The following is a 17,375-nucleotide window of genomic DNA, read 5'->3' as shown; positions in this document are numbered from 1 at the left end:
GGTCACCTAAACGTTTCTCACAACTTTGATGTAAATTATCTGTCCATGTGCGCGTGTACCATCCTAGCAGTCCTCACCTTGTTGTGTTAACAGAATCAAGAAATAACTTTCTAGCCTATACAATTCCTGGTGCCATCTCTTCGTCTCACCTCTGTATAGTGCTTTGCATTTGTCAGTGTTAAAGAAAAGTGACCATCTGTCTGATCACCGCTTGAGCGCATTTAGATCTTCTTGAACTCTCCCTCAAGCGTCCTCGTTTTAAAATCTCTGCACTTACGCATAATCCGCACGTAAGGATACTTAAGACTTTCTTCTGTTAGTTTGATGACATATATCACAATCTGAATGACCCCAAAGGATCTCGCGGGGGTACACTACCTGCGTTTTTTAATACATGCAACTGTTTGCCGCTGATTTCTCTTTTTTCAGCATTACCCTCTGTTTTCAACCAATGATATGTTCTCTCCTCCACACCAGCACTCTTTTAGTTATTAAATCCTGGTCTTCAATTTTGGGATATGGTCCTATTAAATGGAACTGTGTTACACGTTTGTTGATTATCAATTGAAACGCAGTCAGCTACCCTTCTTTCCTTAATTTTTGTATTAGTATGTAAACATAATGCTTATCAACTCGTAGGGCATTATCTGCCTTAACTGAATCCATGCTGATTGTGTGAGAGAAATCTTAATTTTTGTATGTGTTCCAAGAGACGTTTCCTTGCAAGCTTCTCTAGCACCTAACTGAGAATGGTGGATAATGAAGCTACTGTGTAGTTTAGTGGCTCCTGTGTCCTTTCATTCTGCCACATTGGCACTACATTGGGTGTCTTCCATTCCTTTAGCAACTCCCTCTTTTCAGGGATGAGTCAAAGAGTTAATGGGAGGCTCAAGTTCGCAGCTACATCTTTCAGTCTCCACAAACACCATTTGTTGTTTACTCACTTTTTAGTACTTACCTATTTGTGCCTGCAGGATCGAGCTCTAGCTGTTGGACCCAATTTTTCTAGCAGTTGGTCGTCTAGTGCAATGGCTCCTGATCTATTTCTCTATCGTACCTGCTTTTAAAGTTATGAATGGAGTTAGCCTCTACAACCTATTCCTTTAGGTCATTCCATTTACTCACTTCTCTTATGCTAATAAGTAAGGTAATTATCAAAAGAAGGCACCAAACCGGGAAGGCTATGTAGCACCATCAAAGTGCGAAATAATCAGAGGGCGCTAAATATCACCAAGAATGCCAATACGAGAACAAAAACGCATAAGGCGAGCGATATCAAAAGTATCCGATTCACCTAGAATTCTATCGAGGGACAAGTGACCGCGAGGGACGGTCGGAAAGCAAGACACACGCTCGTCCTGGAAGTCAGGACATTCAAGAAGAAGATGCACAACTGTAAGAGGGACAATGCAATTCGGACAATAAGGAGCAGGGCGGCGCTCCATTAAGTGACCGTGGGTTAAGCGTGTATGGCCAATCCGCAGCCTTGCTGAAGCAGTTTCTCACCGCCGGTTATGGTGGCAGGAGGAAGGCCACGGGGACACACTATGTTTGAGAGTACTTAGCTTGTTACTAACTACAGAGGACCAACAACCATGCCAACGGGCAAGGATGGAGGAATGAATAACAGGATAAAAGTTGGAATAAGGAAGACCTTTACGGGAGATGGAACAAGAACGGATAGCTTCCTTAGCGGCAGCATCCGCACGCTCATTTAAAGAAACACCAATATGGCTGGGAACCCAGCGAAACTCTACTGATTTGAATTTACTAGAAATAAGAAACAACCAATGATGAATCTCGATGACCACCGGATGGACAGGATTAAAGGACCCTAGAGTTATGAGGGCACTATGAGAGTCAACTACAACTACAAAGGAGGAAAGACAATGAGAAAGCAAGAGACAAAGAGCATAGAGAATAGCATAAAGTTCTGCTGTAAAGACGCTAGCCTCCGAAGGGAGGCGACACATATAAGTGCGGTCAGGAAAAACAACTGAGTAGCCCACACCGTCCGCAAACTTAGACCAATCGGTGAAGATGGAAATAGAGCGGGAGTGTGAAGAAAAGTGCTCAAGGAAGAGGCTTTTCAGAATCGTAGGAGGGGTAAAGGCTTTAGTGACACAAGACAAGGATGTACAAAACTTGGGAAGGGGGACCCTCCACGGAGGCAAGGAAGGAACAATATGAGGAGGAACATTAGAAATATGAACAGAAAGAGAATCCTGTAAGCGAGATAACCGAACAGAAAGAGGACAGGAGCTACAGGAGAAATAAAAGTTAAAGTACGACAGAGGCGAGAGGAAGGATGTTTCAAGGACCGCTCAAGATAGCGAAGACAGTAGCAATCACGGCGGTCCCGAAGAGAGAGAAAGCCAGTGTCAACATACAAACTAAGGGCGGCAGTCGAACGAAAGGCACCAGAGCTGAGGCACAACCCAGCATGGTGCAAAGCATCAAGACGGCAAAGAGTAGAAGGAGAAGCAGAAGAGTATGCAGGGCAACCATAATCGAGTTTAGACAGAACGAGAGAGGAGTGGAAATAAAGGAGTGTGCGCCTATCCGCTTCCCAAGAAGTATGAGACAAAACCTTAAGGAAGTTAAGGGCCTTAGAGCATTCAACTCAGAGGTAAGAGATATGGGCTGACCAAGACAAACGAGTGTCAAAGATTAACCCCAAAAGCTTGGCGGAATCCCTGTACACAAGGTGATGACCATAAAGCGACAAAGAGGAACGAAGAACGACATGCATCCGAGTAAACGTCATAGCACAAGTCTTAGACACAGAGAACTTGAAGCCATGATCGGTGGCCCAAGACGACACGACATCAATCGCAAGTTGAGGCCGCCGTTGAAGGAGAGGCAAATCATCACCCTGACAACAAAGGGTAAGATCGTCAACATAGAGAGCGGAGAAGACGCCAGAAGGAAGAAAGGAAAGAAGACCGTTGAGGCCAACTAGAAAAAAGAGTAGTGCTCATAACACTACCCTGGGGTACACCCTCATACTGCCGAAAAGGGGCAGAGAGAGTGGTACCAAGCCGCACACGAAAGAAACGATGAGAGAGGAAACTCTGGAGGAAGAGAGGGAGATGACCACAAAGGCCAAAAGAATGAAGTTGAGACAGAATATGATACCGCCAGCTAGTGTCGTAAGTATTTTCCAGGTCAAAAAAGATGGCAACAACGGAGATTTTCGCAGCAAAAGCAGTACGAATATAGACCTCCACGTTCACCAGGACATTCGTTGTGCTGCGGCACTTTTGAAAATCATATTAAGAAGGGGAAAGATGGTAATAGTGTTCTAAGAACCACATCAAACGAACGTTAACCATACGTTCAAAGAGCTTGCAGACACAACTCCTGATGGCAATAGGGGGAGAGTCGTTGGGGGATGACCCGAGAGACCCTGGTTTCTGAACAGGGAGGACAACAGCAACCAGCCAGTCTTCAGGGACTGACGACGACTCCCAGACCCGATTTTACAGACTCAGTAAATACTGAGACGTGCACGGAGAGAGATGGCAAAGCATTTCATAATGAATGCCATCAGAGCCCGCTGCCGTAGAACCACAGAGGGCTAGGGCAGACTGAAGCTCAGAGAGAGAAGGGATCATTATAGGGAAGGCGAAGATGAGTACAGAAATTTAAAGGACAAGATTCAAGAATAGGCTTACGAAGAAGGAAGGTTTGGGGAAGATGAGAACCAGAACTAACATAAAAAGTGGGAACCCAGCTCGGTCGAGACCTGCAATGGGTCCGCCACAAGAACACCACGGAGGCGAAGGACCGGCGAGACATCGGGAACGAACTTACGCGGGTAAGTTCGTAATCTTGTGAATACGCTGCCAGACCAGTGGTAGAGGAGTTTTGGACATAACGGTGGAGACATAAGACATCCAGCAAGCACGTTTAGCCGAACGGATGGTCCTATGGGCAACTGCACTTGCCTTTCGAAACAAAAGAATAGACTCAACTTTCTGCCGGCGGCGATGTCTCTTCCAGGCTGCACGCTTACAGCAGACAGCCCGAGTACAGTCCACATTCCACAAGGGAACGCACTTCCACATTCCCCAAGAGGAAGAGCGAGGAATAGAGTGGAGGGCAACATCAAAGACAGTGTCATGAAAAAGAAGGAGGGCATGAGGGAGAGGCAGAACAGAGAGGTCGGAAATAGTAACATGGAGAGTAAAGAGGCACCAGTCAGCCTCTACAAACCGCCACCTAGGGAAGGAGAGAGGAGGGTGAAAAGAGAAAAAAACTAACAAGGATAGGAAAACTGCGGGTAAGTTCGTAATCTTGTGAATACGCTGCCAGACCAGTGGTAGAGGAGTTTTGGACATAACGGTGGAGACATAAGACATCCAGCAAGCACGTTTAGCCGAACGGATGGTCCTATGGGCAACTGCACTTGCCTTTCGAAACAAAAGAATAGACTCAACTTTCTGCCGGCGGCGATGTCTCTTCCAGGCTGCACGCTTACAGCAGACAGCCCGAGTACAGTCCACATTCCACAAGGGAACGCACTTCCACATTCCCCAAGAGGAAGAGCGAGGAATAGAGTGGAGGGCAGCATCAAAGACAGTGTCATGAAAAAGAAGGAGGGCATGAGGGAGAGGCAGAACAGAGAGGTCGGAAATAGTAACATGGAGAGTAAAGAGGCACCAGTCAGCCTCTACAAACCGCCACCTAGGGAAGGAGAGAGGAGGGTGAAAAGAGAAAAAAACTAACAAGGATAGGAAAATGGTCACTGCCATGGAAGTCATCAAGGACCCACCACCCAAAATCTAAGGAAATGGATGACGAGCACAGAGAAAGATCGAGACAGGAAAGGGAGCAAATCCGAGAGTCGAAATGAGTGTGCTCACCAGAATTAAGAAGGGACAGGGAAGAAGAGAGGAGGAAAGGTTCAAGGAGGCGACCCTGGGTGTTTGTCAGCACATCACCCCAAAGGGCATGACGACAATTGAAATCACCCAGCAAGAGCACAGGTTCTGGCAAGGAGTCTAGGAGGTGTTTAAGAACGGGAAGAGAAAGTGGGACAGTGGGGAGGAGATAAATGGAACAAACTACATACCATTTACGCACAAAGACACACGCAGCCAGAACAAAGGAGAGGCGAGGAAAAAAGTAAGGGGACGAAGGGAACATCTGAGTGAATCAAGAGAGCAGAAGAGTTGTGGGCCCCAGCAACAGCTGGGGGGGGGGAGGGGAAGAGAAAAGAATAGCCACGGAAGCGACCAGGACGAGCACCAAGCATCGGCTCCTGGAGACAGACACAAAGGGGGGCGAAAACTGTGAAATTAGAAGTTGGAGGTCAAGGAAATTGGCGTAATATCCACAGATGTTCCACGGAAGAATAGACATTGGCAAAAGGATTGAGAGAAAGGATTGCCACAGAGATCAAAGAAGAAACAAAGGTGAAAAGGCACTCAGCACGTGAAAGAAGCACAGGGTCAGGATCAGCGAAGTCAGGGTTACTGGGCATGGGTAAACTGAGTAAAGAAGGAGGGAAAGAAGTGGAAGGACAGACCAGAGGTGGACGAACAGGGTCTGGAGGAGGAAAAGGAAGAGGAGGAGGAGGAGGAGGAGGAGGAGGGGGATGAGGGGCAGAAAGAGGGGAGCGCACCTCAGCAAGGGCAGTATCCAAGATGGAACCGGGGGCTAAACAAACCCCCACAGTAGAAATACCTCCCGGGAAGGAGGAAGGAGAGGAGCCAGGTTTCCGCTTCTGACTCAAAGAGACAGGTTTCCCAGCAGCAATGTACTGGACAACATACTTCAGCACCTCGAAAGGAGAAGAAGAGCGCGAGGGAACAACATGACCACCAGGAGAGCGATGGACATCGGCCCGCACAGTCAGGTGGCGTGGTGAGCCAAGAGACGGAGGAGAATGACGGGAAGGAAGACCAGAAGGAGAGGAGAAAGAAGACACAGGAGACATGACACACTGGGTAGAAAGAAGGGATATCCTAGACAGAGAACCAGGAAGGGGACTGTCTGGGACAGAACGGAGGGAAACAAGGGAGGTGGTGGTGGGTGTGTCCGGGTCTAAGGCTTGGAAACGGTTGTGAGACTGAGTAAGGTGGGAAGGACGAGGAGAGGAGGAGCACACCACGCGAGCATAGGATACGCCAGCGAAAGAGGGGAGACAATGAACTTAGCGCCGAACCTCAGGAAAAGACAAATGGTCCCGGTGCTTCAAGATGAGGACAGCCGCCTCAAGTTTGTAACATTTACATGTGCGGGAGAAGGTAGGGTTGGTCTCACCGCAATTGAGGCAGCGGACCTTGGGAGAAGTGCACTCCAGCTTAGAGTGACCCTCGCCTCCACACATGGGACAGAGAGAGAGACAGGACTAGAGCATTTGAGGGCACCATGCCCAAACCTCCAGCACTTATTGCAGAGTCGAGGAGATGGAATATTCTCCTGAACAGAGCATCTGGCACCAGCAAGAATGACAGAGGGTGGAAGGGTCCTACCATCAAAGTTAATCTTCACAACCCGAAGGGGCAGACGGCGATAACCATGAGGGGGATGAATAAATGTATCCACCTGGAGGACAGAATGACTCTGGGCCTTGAGGATATGCTTGATATCCTCGTGGTCTTTTCAGTCTTTTAGATTCCTAACACCAGTCGCAACACGGTGTGGGAGGAGAACAGTACCAACACTGGCATTTACCCGAGCGTTCTTTGAGACCCGAGCAGGGGTCTCGCCAAGGCAGGATAAGGCGGCCAAGCAGGACCCGGCATCCTGAGGAGCAGCAACGACACGGGTACCAAGACGGGTGGGGTTGAAGGTAACTGAGGCATCTACGGAATCTACAAGATGCCTATGAAGGGAAAAATTGTCAGGAGTTGAATGTAAAGGATGGAGGTCAAAGTACTTAGTCCATGTAGCAGGACCAAACAAAGCATGGTACGAATTAGTATAGGAAGGGAGCATACGAGAGTAGCCGTGGCGGGGACGGCGATGAGAACCTTTAGAGAGAGATGGGTCAAAAGGCGTAGTAGCCACAATAAGATGGAGCCATGCAAGGGGACGAGGCGGTCACCACAGCAGGCTTGGGGCTCGACCCAACCACAGAGGAAGGAGGGGAGCAGGAAGGAAGAGTCTGGTCTGGGCCTAAACCGGGCTCTGTAGCGGGGGCTACAGATCCTGGTCTTCCAGGGCAGTCCGACTCAGGGGCTTGGTCACCCACCCCATGAGCCTGGGTAAGAGAAGTCGTGTCGTCATCCATGCAGCAAACAATATCAAAAGTTTGGGACCTGGAACCAAGAGATACCACCTACCAGGGCAGCCAGGGAGGCTGAGCGCGGGCCAGTGCAGGAAGGGTGCGTTGTCCCCAGCGGTGCTCCCCCTTTTCAACAGGGGAGTCCTACTACATCGTCCATTCTCCCACACTGGTGCTAAGACCCCATTCCCCCTATCGTCCCAGCCTGGACACCCAACCATCCACTCAGGGCGGCCCCTAACAGGCGACCCCTCCAGCGGGTGGTCCGATGGCTCATAAGGCCCCTACGTAGTGCCCTTCAGCACTTCCACCACCCAAAAAGGGGCAGGAGAGGGGGCAAAGGCAACCTACACCAGTCACAGGGAGGTGTACGTGAGCCCCTCACCACGGCAAGGAGGCACCACAGAGGGGTTAAAAGGGCCAATACCAGTCATCTTGTACTCCAGAAATTATGAAACTTGACAGCAATAATAAGTTTTTAAACTCAAATATACTTTTATTGTTTATTATCAAGACAAGTTGAGGTACACAACTGTTATCAATCAAACCTTTATCTGTATACAAATCATGGAATACATTCTTAAGGAAAAGAACATCACTTGTGATACAGAAATCACAATATCATGATACATTTAATGAACAAATCCACAAAGGCCGTAATGAAGGTTCGAACTTGTGACCGGGCTAAGATGCACGCTAAGGGCCAACTAAGGTTCTTCCGGGATCATCCAGCACATAAATCAGTATAGCCACGATGGGTCGCACCGCTGCGGCCAGATCACTTCGCCACCACACCGACACAAGCAACGCCATATTCAATTGGTGTTCCTGCCAAAGAGAAAAAAAAAGATTCTCTATAATATTCTCTCTACTCCGAGTAAATACCTAACCTGTCCTCCGATAAAAAGCATCACTTTTTGCTCATATGCATAACACAAGGCCAAAAAATTTACGAGAAAATGAAAGCAACTCAAGAAAGTGATATACTGTCCCATTTTCTGTTTTGGAGCCTCTGGTAGGGTAGGAGAGACTACTTTAAATTGACCGTTTTCTTGACATTGTGAAACCTTTGGAGGATGGCCTGAAACACCGTCCATCCCCTGAAACCGGGTAATGATGATCACTGTTATTTATTACCCGAGGCAAACTTACATTACTGTATAGTGTGCCCAAAGCATGGTCTTTGGGCACGTGTGTTACGAACCAAAATAACTCGACCGAGCACGAAGCCGTGAAGTCCACGCCATCTGTGAGTCCGCTCCCGAAAATCCCACAACATGGACAATGCCATCTAGTGATGATGAGAGATGCCAGCAATAAGTGCTCGATGCCTGTCCTAGTCAGCTTGTGATGTAGCCGCTGCTGACCTCTGGTGAGGTGGCGCGTAGACAGTGAACGCCATCTATGGAGCGAATAGGTGGACATTTGTGTCTAAGCTAGTAAGTGATGTTTCCTAGTGTTCCCATGTAGTGTCCCCAGTACTGATGACGTGTCTGCTTTCAGAGTCAACCTAGGATGGCTGTGAGGTACGTTGAATCAGTCTACCCAAGGCAGTCAAGGTCTCTTCACTAGTCTGCTTGGTAGAAGTTGTGAGCCACCCCCGGACGAACTCTGCTGAGCGTGTGATAGCCTGCCTGAGGAGTGGCAGTGACGGGATTCGCCGTCTCCGGGGCTGGCTGGTGGAAGAGACCACCCACTGCGGTGCGACTGAGGAGAGTGAACAGCGAGTCACACGAGGCTCCTGCCTAAAGCTCGCAACCGTGGTATTAGTCGTGGAGTGGCCTAACAGCGAGGCTGACTAATACCTGCCAGCTACAGGCTGGACTGTGGTTGTAGGCCATCACGATGAGGCACCCAGTGGGATTGTAATTTGGCTGCCTGTGGCCAGGGTAGATTCATCGTGGGTTCTGGGCGACGGAAGAGAAAATCAGTTAAGGCTACCCAGAGTGAGCATCGCCAAGTATCCAGTGTCTTCAGAGGAAGATGAAGATGTAAATACTGTGTAGTAATAATTCCTTTTTGTGACTTTAATTTACATATGGTGGTGGGAAAGGAATATATATAATTAAGTATACTTTTGTATTTAATGTACCTCCCCCGTTGATTTTACTTGCGTTACGGAGCTCACCCCTTGAAAGCCTCTACTAACTTGGGGCCGGATACCCAAAAAACTAATACCATCAGAAAAGAACCCGGTTGCATCCCAGTAGGGCCGTAACAACGTGCTCTTAACAAATGAATCAAATTACATCCAAAAGATCTTTTCACGCTCGAACGCTCATCCGCTCCTGACGACCCTGCTGCCCCTCCAACTTTATCAGCTGCTCCTTGAGCCCACAACATCCCAAACATGATGTAACAACCCCAGAAGGCAGCTAAGTACCCAGTGACCTAATTGTGACCGAAATATTCGACAAAACCCAACCTACTAGCTCATCTCGACCTCATTAGTGTTGCTCCCTGGAGGAAGCTAACCTGACGTTTGCTGCTGCCATATCAACGAGTCTACCCCCATCTGCTGCGTAAATCTCTGCTGCTACCATGCAAAACAATTCTAAGCTCGGCAAGGCCGCAAAGAATGATAGCACACCTATCAGGTTGAACCCAACCAGCCAAGCTAGCAACAGGAATAACGCGGCTGTCTCCCCCTTAGTGGCTACCGGGGGGAGTACCGACCCTCCCTGCGTCAACAATAACAAACCTTCTCAGCTGATTGAAGCGTCGTCACTGACTCGAGCCTTACAACAGTTATGTAACCATATGGAGCAACTTAAACGAGCTGCCTCCCCATGTTCTGACTTTAAGCGTCTCGCTGATAATCCATGGCTCAGATTATTGACTCAAATACATGATGACCAAAAGTCTATAATCCGAGAGCAGTCGGACCTGATAATGAAGCTTCAGAGTGATGCTTTGGCCATGCACAAGATTAACCAAGATCTGTCTGCCAGAGTCGGCCACCTCGAACAGGAATTAAGCTCTCTTCAGATCTCGGTTACTAACTTTAAACCAGCAGAAACCTCTAAGAAGCAAGAAGAGATGCTACAAAAGTTAGAGAACCATTTTAACTCCCTACAACAGCAACACACTGCAACCCAAGACGAATCAGACCAACTTAAGCTCCTTGATTCTGTCATCATCTCATCACATGATTTTCCCCATGAAACTGACAGAGAAGACTGTACTGCCATCGTGATACAGGAATTGCGTACTAAGTTGAATTATTCAATCGAAGCAAGAGACATTAAGTCAGCTTATAGAGTGGGTACCAAATCATCTGGTACAAACAACAGAAAGATACGTGTGAAGTTAGATAGCTGCTCCCGCAAGTCAGACCTTATCACTACTGCAGTCGCTAGGAAATCCAATGTTTATGTGAACGAATGTCTTACCAGATTCAGACAAAATCTCTTATTTAAACTACGTGGAATTTGCAAAAGATCCACTGCTATTAAACATTGTTTTGTGCGCGATGGTAAAATAATAGCTAGGAAGACTGACTCTGGAAAAACTTATGTCATAACCACTGAGGCACACCTCACTTCTTTCCTGGATGACTGTGGGATATCAGCTGAATAACCAGAACATAATTTGTAGTCTCACATACAACCAAAGTGTACTTAAGCTCTGCCTTTCCTTTCCAAAGGTGTTTATTTTTATTTTTATTTTATTTTTTTTTGTTTGTCATCTTTGCCTGTTTTATACTCTTAATTATTTGTTCTTAGTTAATCCCCTTGTCACTAAACCTAGGGCTTTTTATTACCCTGTTAATTAACCATTACTAAGCTAATTATCTTCAAGATCATTTTTTTTATGATTATTATTTTTCCTATTATTTTTTATTTTATATTTATATTGTCAGTCTCTACTGATTTTTTGTTTTTTATTTTATGTAACTTCTGTGTCCTCCCTGGCTATCTATTGGATCTTTATTTTACTTCTAAATTGTTACTATTTTATTGTATTTGCTTTTATTCTTGTGTTTTGCTTTATCGTGTATCTTGTATCGTGATCCCTCTGCATCTCTATGCACACTGATATTGATCCTGATCAAAATCTTCTGTCTCATATCTACACCAACCAGCACATAGATCATCATTATTGCAAGTATTTCACAGCACACCAGGCTAAAAACAAACTTCAAAATAGTACCTGTCTATCAGTTTATAACCAAAATGTTAGATCACTTGGTAAACATTTTGACGATTTAAATGCATTACTCACAGCAATAGGTACTAACCTATCGTTCATTATTTTAACAGAAACTTGGCTAAATAAAGACTATACCCAACTCTACAACTTAGCTGGTTATAAAGCCATTCATAACTGTAGGCCTAATAAAAAAGGTGGTGGCACAGCTATATATTACCGAGATACATTTATCTGCAACAGTGTTATTAGTGACAGAGATGACTACTGTGAATATACTTTTGCTCAGTTTACAATTAAATCCCTTAAATCCTCTTTGACTATTGGAGCCATCTATAGATTTCCCAATACTAACATAGCTTCTTTCTCAGACAACCTAAGGAATCTTATTATAAACAACAATCTCAACAAAAACCACATCATTCTGGGAGGAGACTTTAATATTGACCTGGGTCAACAAAATTGCTCTCAAGTTGACTATTTCCTTAACAGCATGAACTCCTGTATGCTAATCCCCACAATCACCAAACCTACCCGAGTCACTCAAACATCAGCCACTACCTTGGACCACATATGGACAAACATAACAGCTCCCCTTGTATCTGGTATAATCTACGACAGAACAACTGACCACTATCCTACCTTTCTCATAGCGAACATGGACATAACACCACCAAAAAGCAAGAAACTTTAATTTAGGCTACACAGTGAATCAGCTTTAGTCAGTCTTACAGAGGCACTTCACAATATTAACTGGGATTCTGAATTCAATAATACCCATGATATAAATTCATTAGCTAACCTCTTCCTCTCCAAAACTCTAAGCCTCTACAACCTTCATTGTCCCCTTCTTACCAAGCAAGTAACTGACAAAAGATTAAACAATCCATGGCTCACAAGTGGCATTCTCAACTCAATCAACAAGAAACATGAATATGAAAAGAAAGTTAGGATTGGCCTAGTTTCAAAGGAAGTAGCTAAAAGGTACTCATCAATGCTTACCAGTATCATAAGAAAGGCAAAACTTGCATATTATGTGAATAGATTCAATGAAGCAAAAGGCAACATGAAAAGCACTTGGAAAACTATCTCAAGTATCCTAGGAACTAAACAACACCCACATAACCAAATAAAACTCTACAAGGATGGGGATATACCGTCAACTGATTTAGAAATGGCAAATGAATTTAATAGTTTCTTTTCATCGGTTGGTGCTAATCTTGCCAGTAAAATCCCACAGACTCAGACACATATTAACACATATCTCTCAGGCAGCTATCCAAACTCTCTTCTTTCACCAATCAGCCCGGCAGATGTTGTGTCCATCATACACTCTCTAAAAACCAAGGCAGAGAACACCAGTGAAATTCCGTCCATTGTGTACAAGAGAGCCTCCCATGCCCTTGCCCTACCCATAGCACTACTGTTCAACAAATCTATAGAGTGTCACACCTTCCCTGATATCCTCAAAAAAGCAAGAGTAACGCCAGTCCATAAAGGAGGCAATCCGGCGGACATAAACAATTATAGACCAATATCAAATCTACCCATTCTATCAAAAATATTTGAAAAAATTATTTACAAACAGCTCTATTCCTACCTCGTAAAATTCGACATACTCAGCCCCTGCCAGTTTGGCTTCCGGTCCCAAAAGAGCACCAACGATTCAATCATTAGTCTCCTTGACGTTATCTACTCAGCCCTTGACAAAAATGAGTTTCCGATTGGACTCTTCATTGACCTAAGAAAAGCCTTTGATACTGTTAATCACAACTACCTCTTACTTAAACTCCAGCATTATGGAATCCGAGGCCTTGCCCTTGACTACATCCGATCCTATCTTAGTGACAGACACCAATATGTAACCATCAATGATATAACTTCTTCCACTCTACCAATTACCGTTGGAGTGCCACAGGGCAGCATCTTAGGACCTCTTCTATTTCTTATATTTATAAACGATCTGCCTAATGTCTCTAATATTCTCAAACCTATATTGTTTGCTGACGATACTACCCTTATCTATTCAAACCTCAACCCACATACACTAAATAATGTTGTGAATAATGAATTAAAAAAAGTCCACTTATGGATGTCAACGAACAAACTAACATTAAACATCGAAAAGACTTACTACATCTTATTTGGAAGCAAATCATCAAATGCAATTCAGCTATACAGATAGACAACATTAACATCAGTAATAAAAATGATGGCAAGTTTCTTGGCCTATTCCTAGACAAGAGACTCAACTTCAGCACCCACATTCAACACATAACTAAGAAAGTCTCTAAGACAGTTGGTATACTCTCCAAAATCAGATATTATGTTCCTAACTCTGCTCTCCTCTCACTATATTATGCACTAATCTACCCCTATCTTAATTATGGTATCTGTGCATGGGGGTCTACCACTGCAAACCACCTTAAGCCCATCATCACACAGCAAAAATCTGCTATCAGAATAATAACTAACTCTGCTTTCAGACAACACTCAGCTACCTTGTTTAAATCCCTAAACTTGCTAAATTTTAACTCCCTCCACACATTCTCTTGTGTCAACTACATTTGCAAAACCCTGTTCTTAAATGCAAACCATGCTCTGAAACTCTCCCTGGACAGATGTAATAGGACCCATTATCACCACACCAGAAATAAATATCTCTTTGATATCCCCAGGGTCAAACTTAATCTGTGTAAACACTCTATGCAAATTAAGGGACCTAGTCTATGGAACTCACTCCCTAGTGAATTGAAAAACTGTAAAACTTTTGCCTTATTTAAAAGCAAAACCAAAAAGTACCTAACTTCATCTTCTTAGTTTCCTACACTGAGCTTTAAATTTGCTCTGTACCTAGTGTTACCCAATCTCCTAATTTTTATGTAATATCAAACAACCTTATCATTGTGTTCATTGCTGTCTTCTTTTATGTGCTAGCCATATGCTGTATTGTGACTACCAATTTTTGTCAACTACCATTCAAGCTGTCATTGCAATCAATCTTATATTGTTTCTGCTGTATTGTGCCTACCAATTTGTTGTCAACTACCATTCAAGCTGTCATTGCAATCAATCTTAGCTACCTATGTGCTTTAATATACTGTATCTACAATTTTCTCTCATCTTCTTTTTTTCATTTCATGTAATCTGTTATCATTTTTTTGTCTATAAATTTTGCAAGTATTTACCTCCTTAAAATTTTCTTAGATTAAGGACCTGCCCGAAACACTGCGCGTGCTAGTGGCTTTACAAGACTGTAATTACCATATTTGTATCCTCACATTCCTTATGTACATTCTTGTATATGCATAAATAAATAAATAAATAAATAAATAAATAAATTTGGTCTCAAGTCTAACACACAATTATGTAAATGAACGCCACAACTCGCCTGCTTGTACCATGTAAGGTAGACAACAACAACAGTTATGGTAAATAAACACTCATCTTGACAATGTCCAAAATGAGCTCATATTCTAGTGTAAAAGTCAAATGTGAAGTAAAGTGTACCTCTAGCACACCCTAACAAACTGTTTATAATTAAAAATAATTTAAAACACAACAAAACTTTTGGCTACACTGACACCACAACCGTTACTCACCAGACTAATCAGACACATTACAATCTCAGATTCTACACACTCACACTGTAAGCTCATTGAAGCGCAAACTAACATTAATAACAGTAGTAACTCCAACAGAACCAACAAGCTAGAAGGCTTATTCAATCAATTCAATTTCAACAATAAGAGGATCGACTGGGAAGAAATAAATATAGACCTTGGAAACATTCATTGGGAAACCATCTTAAGCGACAAAACTCTCACACAGGGAATAGCTCCACTGACAGCTGAAACCTACTAGATCTGCTTAGAGCACATGCCTGTGAGGAGGGTCAGAAAGATTACAACTCTAGAAAGAGAACACGCAGACGACTGTACAGAAGGAAAAAATAACGGAAACTGCTTAAACAGACACAACTGTCTTTAGAAAGGAAAATAAATCTAAACAGAGAGATCGAAGAAATAATTCTATGAATAGAGCAGACGTTGAAGTGAGGGAATATTAGTGTTAAATATTAGTGTTAAATATTAGTATTAAATATTAGTGAGGGAAACAGATAACAGACTGAACAAAAACCATCTAATTATCGCAGGGGACTTTAATATTGATCTCTGCGAGCCTGAGGACCCTCCTGCTGCTAGCTTCCTCAACTGTATGAATTCCTGCTTCCTCATACCCTTAATCACTAGACCTACTAGAATCACTGATAGTACTGCCACGGCTCTTGATCACATCTGGACTAACATAACCTCTCCGCTTACTTCAGGGATAATCATCAATAGCACTACAGACCATTACCCAACATTTCTCCTCACATTAACAAACCACCTCTAGAGACAAGGGAGATAAGATTTAGGCTGCACAATGAAACTGCCATGGGCAATTTTATAGCTGCTGCTGCTAATGTCAACTGGGAGACCGAATTAGGTAACACAGGGGACATCAACTTAGCAGTGCAATCTTTTCTTCAAAAAACTCTCAGCCTTTATAACATCCACTGTCCTATGCTAACGAAACAAGTCACAACTAAAAGGCTAAACAATCCTTGGCTTACAAAGAGAATACTTAAATCTATTAATAAAAACATGACCTAGAGAAGAAGTATAGGTTAGGAATCATCTCCAAAAAATTTTCACAGAATTGCTCATCATTGCTATCTAAAATAATTAGAAGAGCCAAAATTAAATACTACGAAGATAAATTTACCAAAACAAAGGGCAACATTAAGAAAACATGGAGCACAATTTCACAAATATTGGAATCAAAGAAGACTTTAAATAACAAACCAATACTCCTGTCCAATAACGATGGTCAGCTTACAGCCTCTGATACTGTTATTGAGTCAATAGGTTCTTCTCTTCCATTGGGTCATCCCTTGCAAATGATATTCCATCTTCCAGTACTGATGTTTAGGACTATCTTACAGGTAAGTATCCACAGTCTCTGTACCTAACGCCTGCAAATTCCACTGATGTTAATGAGATAATCCTTTCGCTTAAAACCAAATCAAATCTTGAGGAGACACCAACTTTAATTTACAAAAAAGCCTCCAGATCTTTAGCTCCTGCTATTGCATTGCTCTTCAACAAGTCACTTGAACTCCAAACCTTTCCAGATATTCTAAAAAAAAGCGAGTTACCCATGTCCACAAATGTGGTGATCTCACTGATGTTAACAACTACAGACCTATATCAATCCTGCCAAACTTGTCAAAAATATTTGAAAAACTCATCTACAAGCAGCTTTACTCTTATCTAGCCAAACACAATATACTTAGCTCTTGTCAATAAGGCTTCAAACCCCCCCAAAAATACTAACGATGCAATTATTAGTATGATTAACTTGATACATGCAGCTCTTGATAAAAATGAGTTCCCTGTTGGGTTATTTGTAGACCTGCGTAAGGCTTTTGACACTGTCAACCACCAAAACCTTCTTCGTAAAATACATCATTATGGAGTCAGAGGTCACTCCCTGCAATACCTCAAATCGTACCTTACTAACAGACTCCAGTATGTTTCTGTGAATAATTCAATTTCTCCCACCCTACACATCAACATTGGTGTTCCTCAGGGCAGCATACTTTGCGCTCTCCTCTTTCTCATCTACATTAATGACCTTCCAAATGCCTCCCAACACCTCAAACCAATTCTATTTGCTGACGACACGACTTTCATTTACTCCAGTCCTGACCCCTTTGCTCTAAATGTCACAGGGAATACTGAGCTAAATAAAGTCCATCTTTGGCTAACTGCCAACAAACTTACCCTCAACATGGACAAAACTTTCTATATTTTGTTTGGCAATAAATACTCAAATCAAATAAATCTCAGGATAAATAATACCAAAATTTGTAACAAAATAGATGGGAAATTCCTTGGAGTTCTCATTGACCACGAGCTGAATTTCCAGGGACACATTCTAA

General features: G+C 43.6%; 1 long non-coding RNA gene across 1 annotated transcript in view; it reads right to left on the bottom strand.

Moving 5' to 3' along the window:
- Positions 1-7,726: 7,726 nt before the first annotated feature.
- Positions 7,727-17,375, bottom strand: part of LOC138364937 (uncharacterized) — a 39,466-nt gene continuing 29,817 nt past the window's right edge. Inside the window, exon 2 of the long non-coding RNA XR_011228633.1 lies at positions 7,727-8,065. This is a non-coding gene — a long non-coding RNA (uncharacterized lncRNA). The remainder of the gene's footprint in view (positions 8,066-17,375) is intronic.

This window comes from Procambarus clarkii, chromosome 15 (genome assembly GCF_040958095.1).
Source record: "Procambarus clarkii isolate CNS0578487 chromosome 15, FALCON_Pclarkii_2.0, whole genome shotgun sequence".
Taxonomy (NCBI): Eukaryota; Metazoa; Arthropoda; class Malacostraca; order Decapoda; family Cambaridae; genus Procambarus; species Procambarus clarkii.
Note: the sequence above shows the minus strand (reverse complement) of the source record. Positions and strands in the feature narration are given on the sequence as shown.